The sequence below is a fragment of the Mytilus edulis genome, chromosome 5 (assembly GCF_963676685.1).
Source record: "Mytilus edulis chromosome 5, xbMytEdul2.2, whole genome shotgun sequence".
In the NCBI taxonomy this organism is placed as follows: domain Eukaryota; kingdom Metazoa; phylum Mollusca; class Bivalvia; order Mytilida; family Mytilidae; genus Mytilus; species Mytilus edulis.
Genome location: NC_092348.1, coordinates 36,487,784 through 36,502,121, shown reverse-complemented (window position 1 = coordinate 36,502,121; position 14,338 = coordinate 36,487,784). Strand labels below are relative to the sequence as shown.

The window sequence follows — 14,338 nt, the reverse complement described above, 5'->3', positions numbered from 1 at the left end:
TTTTTTCTGCACACATTTAAGGTGAAATCATAATTAGAATTTTCATTTTGATATTTTGATATATAAAAAAATAATATAGGTAAATAACCGCTACGACATAACACACTTTCAGTCCAGAAGAAGTTACAAAAAAGTAGGTCATACTGCACAAAGTTTTGTCAATATTAAAGTGCCGTGACATAATAATTCATAATAACAAAAAAATGAACATGTTTTGATACAGCGGTGACAGAAAACTAATGTGACGTACAATATAGGGTCGCATATGCAATCAAGTGTAACGTCGTAACAGTTGTTTACATATATAGGTAAGTATATTTGTCTTTTCCATGTATATTAGAAATTTATAAGAAGTGAAATTTCTTTTTAACATAACTGTTCATTAATATTATCTTAAAATGTGCATCTTCAAGTATGTGATTTCAAATTTTCATTATTATAGTTTATGGATTGAAATCACACAAATAATCGAACGAAAATAGTGAGGTTCACTTTTGTATTGCTGAGTAACGATGTACATGTACGGCTGAAGGAAGGGCCTGTGATTACATGTACTACAAAAATACCGTGCAATAAATGTCTATTAATTTGCATAAGTTAATTTATTACATACATAAGATTTACAGCATTCGGTTTGATAAATTTTAATACGTACGCAAAAAGGTAAGTTAAGTTTTCTTTTTCACAAACTTCGAACTTTCAGTTTAGTATGAGAGTTTAGATCATCAAGTGCAAATGTTGATGCGACTTCAGAAAAATATGCTTCTTAAAATACATTCTATTCGAATTACGGTAAACATTATTTGGTCAAATTTACATACTATTATGTTTTTTTCCCAGTTTGAGTATAGAATTACAAATTGACCAAGTTGACGAAGATGAATACACATATTATTTAAATATGTACATTGTACTCTGAAAAGATGTTTAAACATCAAGGCCATTTCATTGACAAATTTACGACTTATTATGTGTACATCCATTCATTTTATTTAATGGCGTCGTATATACAATGTATGTGATTACTTACACAGAGTTGTTCTTATTGCTGGTTTTCGAGAATATTATAAACCCGCTCGCCAACATGACCTCCTTGAAACTATAAACTACAACGTTAAATAAAAATCTAGTAGGGTTTTAATTCTTATATGAAAGACACCTCAAATACAGCAATGGTTTATACTCCCGCCCCCCACCCTTTTTTCACATCAAATGACATCTTATGGATAGTTTGACTTAAAAAATATTTGTTTACTAAGCTGTGAAGACAATCAGGTTCTTAATGCTGATAGAAAATTTATTCAAGCCAATATGGGTTAGATGTCTTAAAAAGGGATAATGAAGGAAAACCTTGTCTTCAACCAAAATTTACTTTTTCTTTCTTAAATTCAACCACTTTTCAATCGTGTATTGTTTTGCCTTTAGCTTTTGTTTATATTTGTGTTTGTGTTTGATACAGATTAATTTCGACCTAATGAAATGCAAGTTACAATCTGAATAATACTTTGCGATGTAGATCCAATCAGCAAAATACCATATATATTAGTACATACATATCAAAAGCAGCATCTGATACATGTATTTGTTGTTTATTCGTCAAACATGTGAAACTGGTGAGCTCGGGGAGAATAATGTGTCCAGAAAGAGTGACATGTCTTCCGGTGGACTGTTACCTCATTAGTTAGCACGTTTAAATTCCAGCAGTTTGTCGAATTAGTACAAAGCAGGGTTCGTGTTATGCTGATTCGCCACTGTCTAGATGAGGAGACGATTTCAATACGTTTTCAAAAACTCATTATAAAAATCTAATGTTGTTCCGTTTTAGGTTTTTTAACCACAAGTTTTCTAGGGCCTTTTATCTCTTGTAATTGAGGTATAGATTTTATTCTTCGGTGAAGACCGTACGGTGACCTAATAGTTCCTGAAGTCATCTCCTTGCAATCGTACCACATCTTCTCATTTTTATACATGTTTAATACAATAGACAAATTTCTAAAAAGGATATCAAGATCAATATGAAAATCTAAAAAATAAATGTGGATATATTTCATAAATGATCAACGATCTGTTATGATTAACACCTGCTTTCCTTTATGACAAATTGAAAAAGGGGGCCACGGCCCCGCTAACTAGACAAAATTTGGAGTATAGGTAAACAGTCTTGATTAACCATAAATGTAGATCCATAAGGAGTTGGACAAACCACCTCCCCCTCTCAAACACCACTCCCTTAATCCGCGTATTTCTACAATTATTAAGTTAAATCAATCGCAGAAGTGTAAACCAGACCCGGAAGTTAAAGTTATATAAATGTAATATAATACTTATCTAGGACAAGCATCGATTATTTTCAAGATATAAGATATATGATATATAGATAATTATATATAGACATAAGGTGATTTTCAAGCATGGATGAGAAGGCATGAGTATAGTTTGCACAATGAACTTCTTTGTCTGTCTATATTTGTATTTTGTTTATTATAAGTTTCAATTGAAATATACTTAACAAAATTTTTAAGAGACGCTAATTTTATTTTCCGTTACAATAGTATTATTGTTTGTGTCTGAAAATCGTTCGTGGAAGCCATGGACTTCAGAGTAGATGATGATATATCTGCCTGGTACTTGTATACGGAGCCCCTTAAGTGCCAAAGATGAAGTTTAGAATGTTTGTGCGCACGCCTTTTAATCTCTAGCGCACAAATTTTAAAATCTTGTGAGCACAATTTTAAATCTTTCATGATTCAATTGCACTAGACTGAGTTTTATTTGAATAAGCAATGTTTAGTTACGTAAAACTGGATATTATGGATATCTTTTTAGTACCAGACTCCATGTGAGAATGAAGCTGTATTATATGCTTTGGAAAACTTTAAGATCGACAAAACTAATCTTGCAGATTTTCTTGATAGCATATTTTGTAAAAACCTCATCAAGAGATTGGCATTAAGAACATGCAATTGAAAATTGATATCAAGCCATTAAAAAAGTTGCTGAATTTCGATGCTTGTCCCTAAACCAAAACTTGCATACAATTGTGTTTGTTTATGATCAATTCCTATTTCGATTTTAGAAGAGCTATTTGTAAATTACGTATATCTGCTCATAAGCTGCAAACTGATTTTTTTCTAATATTCCACGAAATGGAACAATTTGCAAAAAATGCTCCTCTGGCTGTGTTGAAGATGAAATACATTTTTTAACTTCACAGATGTGAGAAATTTTTAAGTCTGATAGAGATGGTTTTCTTGACTTTGTTTTCCAAAAATACCTAACTTTACTTTACTAAACAATCAGCCAAAAAAATATTTATTTACTAAGCTGTGAAGACAATCAGGTTCTTAATGCTGATAGAAAATTTATTCAAGTCAATATGGGTTAGATGTATTAATTTCTCATAAAAATATATTATATATTATAAACCAAGGGTTTTATTATTTACAGTCTAATTGTATCGTGATTGTGTATGTACATTCTATGTATCTATGCTAATCAATGTTATTTTTCCCTATACTTGTTTTCCCTTGTGGCCCCTTGATTGGAAATAAAACTTTCACATCTGATCTCATCTTGAACCAATGGGTATATATATCATGTATATAGTTTTTTATGTTTACACATGTTGTTCATATTGTTAATCTCTGCTCGAAATCATTGCCCTTCACTAGTCGGCCGAGATTACTCTGACGTCCAAGCTGGGGCCGTGAGACCACGGGTCGGCCCCAGCTTGTCTGCAAGGCAAAACAGCCGTTGGACGTCAGAGTAATCTCGGACTAGCCCTTCACGTGACCATTTTGATTGTTAGTTGAATGGGGACTTATATGAATCACCCTCTTTTTCCTGGATTGCCCTAAGAACACCTTTTTAAAAATGACTGAATCCCCCTCCCTCTGGTTTTATTTCATGATGATGCCCTTTTCTTGATGATAGGACATTCATATTGTCTTATCGGGGCCTTTTATAGCTGACTATGAGGTATGGGCGTTGCTCCTTGTTGAAGGCCGTACGGTGACCTATAGTTGTTAATGTCTGTGTCATTTTGGTCTTTTGTGGATAGTTGTCTCATTTGGCAATCATACCACATCTTCTTTTTTTTATATAATTTTATTACTGAATAAAAGAAGAAATGATGTAAACCTCAATACAAGAAGACAAGTAAAATCTGTAAACTTCAATGAACATTGCAATGTGTTACTTCCCCTTATACAGAATAAATATTGAAAACAGTGTTATAAACTTAAAATTACATATTTTTCTTAGTAATGAACGCAGATCAGTATGTTTTTATAAAGTCAGTAGTATAATTTTAAAGCATTTCATATTATAAAAATAAAACTTTGCATGTAACCTATATTATTCAGACCAGTTAATAAAAATTTAAAAATTATGTAATAAAATTTCTATAACGCATCCCTTGCAACATTTTTGTAAAGTTTCTATTTCTGACATCAAAACACAGTACAGTGTTATTTAATAAATACTATCATGATACCGTAGCCCCAAATTTGTAATAATTCACAAAATCAATCCCTATCAATCAAAGGCACGAATGACATACCAAAAGGAAAGCTCTTTCTACTTCACAGGTACTTTCAGTATCTAGAATTTGGAAGGTATGATTAACCAATAACTTTGACTTTGATTTTTTTCACATGAATATCTACCGTTTTATAACATTTTTCAACTGTATTTGCCATTTTGTTTATTGTCAGATACACATTTCTAATACTAGTATATGTAGTTACAAAACATACAAACAGAATTGTGAATTAATAAAAACAATGTCTCACCAATGCAATAGGATATGTTTTTAAGAATTGAATGCTTCTTTTTGTAACTTTATTGGGATGTAAATGCGTTGACCGAAGTACATTTTTTATGAAGCGCGGAAGCGTTTATGTCATGTATTTGTGTCAAATCACGTTGATATGTCATATTGTGTGCTTAATCAAGTGTTTGGTTATGTGTTTTGTTAAATCAATTGTATATTGTCATGAATTTGTGTTAAATCAAGTGTTTGTTTATGTGTTATGTGAAATCAACACGGCCGACACTCGGCTAACCGAGAAATTGGTCGGTTAATCTATATTGAGTATGCGGCTATATGGGCGATTGGTCTGTTAATCGGGTTGGCTATACGTCTGTTAAGAGTAAAACGCACAATAAAATGTTAAACTCTATCAAACATACAGATTTTTGGCATATTATAAGAATCAAATCAAAAAAAGAAAAGTGTCTGACAAAATGATATCTATCATAGAACATTTTCCACCTTTAAAAACATTTCATAGTCTGCGCCGTTTTCAGTAAAAGTAAAAGGCGTCGCGCAAGTATGTAGTATTTATGATACACGTATAGCAATTTTTTTAATAAAAGGCGAAACAAACAATTTTAGATATCATTTAAAAGACACAAAATACTACTGTGGTTCTTAAATATAGTAAATATTTCATAATTGTAATATAACGTGAGTAATACCACGTTTTAGTGAAAATTATGGGAATAAAGTCTGTTAATGGGTTGGACAATTGAAATTGTGTCAGTTAAGAGTTATTTAGCAACGAAAATAGTTTTGCTACCTTTATATTTTCCCATTGAAAAAGTTAACAATGAGATGTTCTTGAGTAAAATAAAATGATAATACGGCGCAATACTATCCTTCCAGTAAAAGCATTTTTATTTTGACTTTCTTTGCATTTTATTGAAGAGTGTGTCAATTTAATATAGCGTGATCTGGGTTGGCCGCTGGAATATGCATGAATTTATTATTAACGATTTCAATCAGCCTTAATTTTTGTGTCTGCTCAAAGGAGCATGTTCTCAAATCCGTCTGAACGTGTCTTTCTAATACAACACAGGGTACATATAACGTGTTGTCGTTTTCATATGCACATGATATTTGTCACTGGACGTTTAATCCTAATTCGTCAGCATCATCCAATTGGTTCTTTTCTTATATTACTTAATCATCTGTTGTTTACAAATCATTCTAAAGAAGTAAATGGAAAGGAGCGAATGCAGCTACATTTGGTTGTATTAAGTTTTAATTCATTTTATTCCGTTTAGTTCCTTTTCTACATATGTGCAGAGGAGAAGTGCAGTTGTCCACATGTTAAATTCAAGCATTTATCACCAATATGTGTATATCGCAATCCGTTACTGTTTCAACACCCAGGGGGGTTTCATGTCTTTATTCTTAAACAATTATTGTTTTCTCTCTCTCTTTTTTAGCAATGCATCACTCTCTACTGTCCTTATCTTTTATTTATATTCTGTATCTCCATCCAGATTCTCGTGTATACCATGAGGGTCCGGATTGGGGGTGTTGTTTATTTCCGTATTCTTTAAATTGTTATGTTACTTTTCTCTACATTTTATTTATCTTACTCATTATTCTTTCTCTATTCTTTATATTTAGGCATCCCAATATATTTTACTTACTGATGTTTAGTTACATTACGACGTTAATCTCTGATGTATATACTGGTTACAAATGTAGATGACAAATTGGTGTCATTCATGACAATTAAACAGAATCCACATGATATATGCGACCATTCTCGGATAAAATCAATTTTACTTTAATCTAACACTTTTTGAAACCATTTTTATCAATTTTCAATATCCATTGCCTAATTTGTTAATTATTCATGTGTTTTGTTTCCGTATATTTTATATTCCATTGCTCATGTTTTGTTTACGTATATATTTTATGTTTCATTGCTCAAGTGTTGTTTCCGTATATTTTAGCCGCTCGTCTTGAGCCGACCAAATTAACACACCATAAAGTAATAAAATTATACTTTTATTGTCATTCATAACTCTTAACAGACCAATTAACAGACCGGGTTTTATACATCCGACCCATTAACAGACCAGGTTTTAAATAAAGATTGATTTATGTCACCAAAATACAGATTTTTGTGTAGATTTTTCACACAATGATATTAATTTGGTTAACACACATTATGCCTGTCTTTTTTCGATATTTAAAATATTGCATGCAAGTAAATTCAACCCAAGTGTCATTTTGTGTACATTTTGTGTACATTTTGTGTGTGTAAAATGTGTATAAATTTATTGATGAGTAACTTGCCTTTTCATTTTATAGATCGTACATAGAAGCTAGAAAAATAATAATTACACCACTGGATTCAGTACATTGAATAGTTTTGTTAGACATAAATATTTTTTTATGATAAACATATATTTAAAAGGTTATGCAATGAAACATGCTGAGTTTTCAATGATTTTCTCGATAACACCTGATTAACAGACTTTAGCCAACCCGATTAACAGACCAACCGCCGATATAGCCGCATACTCAATATAGATTAACCGACCAATCTCTCGGTTAGCCGAGTGTCGGCCGTGATCAAGTGATTATGTAATTCGTTTGTGTTAAAGCAAGTGTTTGTGTCTCGTTTTTGTGTTAAACAAGTGTTTGTGTCTATCTCCCTGTCCTTTTTGTCTATTTTCTTCGGATACGGGTGACTCCTTCAAACTTGCGCTGTGCGATAGATGAAATTCGAACGAAAGAGGTTTCATGGTCCTTTTCGTTGCATATATAAATAGTAAATTAATTATACATGTACAAGTAGTACGGGGAGGCAATAATGCAAAACACTACATTTCTGAAGATTTTGATAAGATACAGGAATATGGTCTATGACCACTTGTTTTATAATAAAAACAAGTTTTGCAATTTAGCGATTCAAACATAATTTTCTTTTTGGTTTTGATACAACAAAGATTGGCGGGAAAAGAAATTTGAATCAATCAGACGCTAAAGACATTTGCAATTCCTAGGTTGAAAAAAAAATCAACATTATCAGTAAAACAATAATATATAAAATTTCATTTCTCCAGTTACCTTTACTAATACAATCAATCATACAACTTATCAAATGATTTTTCCTACTCCATTTGGTTAGATTAGTCAGTCAATATAATACATGAATATAAATCATAATTTAATTTAAATTATACCAGTACAAGGATATATTTTTTAAAGACAAAATGATTAAAATGATATATAATAATTTGTCATAGCAAACATCAAACAAAAGAACCAATCAGAGAAAGCTGCGTCAGACAATAACACAGCTACGTCATAATTATCTTTACTTCTAACAGGTATTTGTTTATTCAGAATTATTGGTTAGTTTAACTCTGTTATCTTTTTGTTAATGATCTTTTGATTGATTGTTGGTTGCTAAACGTCCAGTAAAACAATTCATGCATATTAACTATATATATTATAGATCTTTATTATCTCAAACCAAATCACAAATGTATTCAGGGCGTGAAGCGAGATGGAGTGTTTTCCTTCATCTTGGATTTTGAAAAAGCAGATAACAATCGGTGTAGATCTTTAATAAAATATTCAAAAAGTAAAATCACAAAAATACTGAGCTCCGAGGAAAATTCAAAACGGAAAGTCCCTAATCAAATGGCAAAATCAAAAGCTCAAACACATCAAATGAATGGATAACAACTGTCATATTCCTGACTTGGTACAAACATTTTCTTGTGTAGAAAATGGTTGATTGAACCTAGTTTTATAGCTAACTAAACCTCTCACTTGTATGACAGTCGCATCAAATCGAGAGTAATGAGTAATTCATGTTTAAGACTTTTGGTGGTAGTATAGAAAATAATATGTTGATCATATTTAAAGGCTACAAAAAACGAATATTTTTGTTTAATTCATTTTTATTCAACGAACTTTGACACGCATATGTAAGGGAAGATAACTCGGATATACTATGTGTTTTGAATTTACCTATTTATAATTGTAGTTAAACAAGAAAACGAGTATTTGTTTTTTCTTTTTCTATCATGCTAAAATCATATCTTCTCATATTTTATCATACAAATCTATGGATTTATTATTTTTCTTTATCGCACATCATTTGGTTCTCTATGTATTATAATTGAAGTAAGTTCTTCAGGTCCATGGTATATTAAATCTATACCAAATCTGCCATTTTTGTACAACCTGTATCGTGAAAAAAAGCCATGTGATCCATACTTTTTATTGTGATTTTTAAAAATGCATCAGTTTGACAATTTATTAAAAAATTCTTGGATTTTAATTTAATTCTAGGCAATTTCAATAAATTATGGTTTTCATATCCACAACGATTTATATTACTGGCTATAATATAAAATACGACAGTCTATGGCCTTGACAATCAGAGTGAAACATATGATTTTAATCAGTGTTGTTAATATTTAATCTCCGCAGTTTTTATGTAATTTCTCATGCAACTCGAGCATATAAAACTTTTTCTAAATATCACAAATTTCTTTATAATATTTATTAAACTTTAATTTTTTTAACGACCAAAATAAAAGTGCGATTGCACAATAAAAATATTAATCGTCATGCTTCTCATAGATTAAAACGTCCGTCCTTGACAAGTTCAAAGAAGTCTGATATCTAGATATGGAGTGACGAGACCTTGTGGTGCGGGTAATGCCAAGTTCACTGGGTTACTAGTACGAAATACAGCACTCAGTCTCTCTGAAATGTGGATTAGTGAGCTACGTGGCATCATCTATACGTCTGAAAGTCAAATTAAAAGTATAATAAGACAATAGGATTTTTGTTTTAATTTTTTCAAATTTTTTTCTAACTCTTTCATATGAATAATACAACAATTAGTTGGTCAGTAGGGATGCACAATTAGTTTCAATTGGAATACATGCGTTTTGTTAAAATATAAATCCAACAAATTCGACAAATATGCTGTCAAATTTTTAAAAAGAGTACAGCAGTTTGGTGATACTTTGAAGTTCTTCCATGTATTTGTATATGGAATCCAAGCGGTCTCTTCAAAAACAAAAAATCCCCTGATATAAAACTATCATCTACGAAACACATTTCTGTAGAAGCACTGTTTATTAAGAAGATGTGATCGATATTTTTATTGGGTATAAAAAAAAAATGGTAATATTAATTTACATTGTAATGATTAGAGATCTTATATAATAATTCAAATATTGAATTTCATCGAAAATAAACATATTACATTGTACATTTCAAAATTGTAAAACAAAGACTATTGGTGTGCCTTTTATCTGAAAGAAATATTCCTGAATTTAATCGATATTGATACATGTAGCATCATTATATTTTTTATCTGTGTTTTTTTTTCTCCAGAATTTTTAAGAAATAAAATGGCAACAGACAAAAAGAAAGAAGTCGACAAACAGATAACAAATGAAGACATTCCGTTGACAAAGTTTCAGATCCTTCGGAATGTTTTTGTCGTCAGCATCGGATTTGTCTTTCTTTTTACATCCTTCCAGTCATTAACAAATCTTCAAAGTACTCTTAACAAGGATGAAGGGATCGGGACAGGAGGATTGTCTATTATATATGGAGCGCTTGTTGTGTCATGTATGTTCGTACCGTCGTTTGTCATTAATCATATTGGTTGTAAATGGACCATTGCAGCCTCTATGATCTGCTACATTCTATATATGGCAGCAAATTTCCATGCCGTGTGGGGTCTTATTGTCCCAGCATCTATTATCATTGGTCTAGGCGCTGCCCCTTTGTGGTCTGCTAAGTGTACATATCTGACCAAGACAGCAGTATGGTATGCAAAATTGACTGGAGCCACAGAAGATGATGTCATTAATAGATTTTTTGGTTTCTTCTTTATGGTTTTTCAGACAAGTAAGTAAAAAGACTTCAGACAAACATCAATGACATCCCTCATCCTCCCATGATGCAACATAAATATATACGAGAAAATATCAAAACAAAGAAAATCTTAAGAATACACATAATCCATGCGGTTCTCGTTTCATGTTCAACAATATCTTTCATGACTAGAGTTTAGTTGTGTTTAATGTAGTAAGACGGAATTCACTTGTGTAATTTAAAATATTTACACAAGCGAGTGGAAGCCAGACAATTTAAAAGTCGCGGAGGACAATAGCCATATAGTCCTCAACAGATCATTTTAGAGTAGTTCAAGGATTACCAAAGTTCAAGGAATCCTAATTACTCGTATCACAAGAAGGGAACCATAAAAATAGCGTAAATCTACACTTAAAACTCTCAACGAATACTTTCTTTAAACTAAGCTCAAATCGAAACAATGCGTGTCCATGGTTAAAAGTATACAGTTTATCTTAAAATTTGATTAAAAAATTTAATTCTTGACTCAATTAAATGTTATGGTATTTATTTTTTTAAAAGAACTGCAATGTATGATGAGTAATATGACAAGCATTGTTTTTCGGAATATGAGAATGAGCAACAGTGTTACCATAAACGATTTTCCGGTCCACATTCCGATATTAACCGATATAAGTATTGTGACCATACCTATCCGTAGTAAATAGTTTTTTGAAACTTGAAATGAAATTGCTTTGCCAAAAAAGATGTATTTTCTAATACAATTTCTCATCATATTTCAAATAAGACGGGCTAAGGTAAAACTATGTTCACCATACAACATTTAGCAAACTATGATACATACGGGTAACCGTACAGTTAGCTTTAAGAAATGGGAACAACTTAAACACATGGAATAAACGGCAAGATTTATCACAAAACGATAAACAAAATAAGAAAGAAGAAAGAAATCAGGCATCGGCAGCCACTGAATTACACGCTGAATTTGGTCACACACATTTATAATGCGAACTCGGTGGAACTAAACATGTGTGTTAGCCCTCGAACGATCCATAACCTGGGACAATACTGTAACAGCACAACATAAGAACAAGATACAAGAATCACTATGAACAGCTTGGTTTATAAGATCGGCAAATCAAACAGGGTTGACATATTATGATCAAATTAAAAATGATTAAGATATTATGATCAAATTAAACATGATTAAGATATTATGATCAAATTAAACAGGATTACTTTAACATATATGTATGATGAATAAGCTTACACAATGAACTTACCACCCTCCTTCTTCCAGGTCAAATTTGGGGAAATCTGATATCATCTGAAGTATTTAGCCAACGGCCGGATGACGCAAAAAACTTCACCGTATCAGCAGAGGATCTTATACATTGTGGCGCAAATTATGACCCAGGTAGAGAGGTTAACAATACCAATCTCGATAGACCTGATATAACAAAGGTAATGACAATTGTCGTCGATGTCCCTGGTGCATATTCTTAGCTGAAGACAATCATAGGTTGAATTAATCTATTTGTTGACCAACTAATGTGTATTGACTCGTCTGTTCATTCTGCAAAGTAAAATTATCAAATTAACTTTCTATATTCTGAATACTTATTGATTGAGTATCTGTCGGCCGCTATTCTTGCATGATGTTTGTATTAGAAATCTTAAGAATACTTCGGCTTTTGTTAGTCTTGTATGCTTTTTAATTTTAGTTTCTTGCGTATATTTCGGAGTTTAGTATGACGTTCTTTATCACTCACTGAACTACTATACATTTTTGTTTAGGGGCCAGCCGAAGGACTCCTCCGGATGCGGGAGTTTCCCACTGCATTGAAGACGCATTGTGGCCTCCGGCTGTGGTCTACTCTTTGGTTGGGTTGTTGTCTCTTTGATACATTCCCCATTTTCATTCTCAATTTTATTCAGTAATAGATTACAGAAGTCTGTACCTTTTTTATATAGTAATATGTTAATTCAACCTAGTATGATTGTCTTCGCTATATTTACTGGTTATTAAAGAAACTTCACTTAGTTTTCTGGGAAGCATTGGTTTGATTTATTCCTACTTTATATATGTGTGTTACGAATTAAATAACGACTTAAATTTGTCAAGATTAAGACATGAACCTCCAAATATTTATCAAAAAGAGATTCAGACAGACAAGTACCTACATGTAGGTCTTTCTATATTAAATACATCCCCTTAGATTATAAGAAATATAGAATCTAGTAAACAGCAAAGGCGAAAACGCAAAGTCGAAAAAAATATCTACGTTTTGTTTGACTAGATTACTCCGCCTCTTGGACAGGGTATGTTTACTTTGTGGAGGGTCACTGTACTCCTGTAGTCCTGTCATGTAATATTGTCATTTGAGTGTTATTTTTAACATTGCCATAAAAGTGCGAGGTTTGGTTAGACACAAAACCATGTTCAACCCACATTTTTCTTTTTTAATATGTCCTGTACCATGTCAGCAAAATGGCAGTTGATATCTTATGGTTCGTTATTGTGTGTGTTGCATTGCCTATTGGTTTTTTTTTTGTTGCGTTTCAGTGTTTCTATTGTTTCGGTGTTTTCCTATTAAAGTTGATGTGTTTTCATCGGTTTTAAATTGTAACCCGGATTTGTTTTCTTTCTATCGATTTATGACTTTCGAACAGCAGTATACTACTGTTGCTTTTTTTACTCCTCCTTTTGGACATGATACGATAATTATCTAGATGAATGATAACAGTAAAAGTAAAAGTATTTATCATTAATAATAGAACGTTTTAAAAATAATGGAACACATTTATCACACAAGGAGTTAAACTGCGGCTAATGGAAATGACTTTTGGAATATTTGGTAGGTTAGTTTCAACCATTTCATCAATGTATTCTAAGCTCCTATATTACAAAGATTATTTTCCGTCTGATTCATCTGAATGCTTAAATTATATCTAAGAAACTGACTCAAGACTATTACAAACGCATGACTGATTAAAGAGTTATCTCCCTGAAATAAGGGAATCTATCTATGTTGATAATAAAATTATTTAACAGTCTATGGAATATTTCACACATGAAGATATTCTTTTTCTTCCAGGTGAATGCTTAAATTATATCAAAGAAGCTGACCATTACAAACGCAGGACTATTAAAAGAGTATCTCCCTGAAATAAGGGAATTTATCCATGTTGATAATAAAATTATTTAAAACTCTATGGAAAATTTCACATATGAAGATAATTTTTCTCTTCAGGTGTATACTGTGTGTGGAATTTATTTGGCAAGTGCCACCATCGGATTTCTTATCATTGTTATATTTCTTCAAAACATACCTGTTCATAACGTCAACGAAAATGAAAAAGAAAAAGGCCAAATTTTCTTTTCATTTGCTTGTTGAAACTTTTAAACATTTCTGGAAATCCCCAACTCAAAAATTGTTAGTGGTTTTGACGATGTACAGTGGTGTAGAGCAAAGCATTCATTGCTGGTGATTTTACTAAGGTAAGAAATTGTTGCGTGTCTACCTGAGGAATAGATTTTCTTAGCTGTATTTGGCAAACTTTTTGAAATTTTGGTCCTCATTGCTATTTAACTTCGTGCTTTAGTTGGCCTTTTGACGTTTTTGGATTCGAGTGTCACTGATGACTCTTTTGTGGACGACACGCGCGTCTTCCGTA

The 14,338-nt window shown here is 31.8% G+C and overlaps 1 pseudogene; it reads left to right on the top strand.

The window, feature by feature from the left end:
* Positions 1 to 413: 413 nt before the first annotated feature.
* LOC139523572 (protein unc-93 homolog A-like) lies at positions 414 to 14,204 on the top strand (annotated as a pseudogene).
* Positions 14,205 to 14,338: the final 134 nt, after the last annotated feature.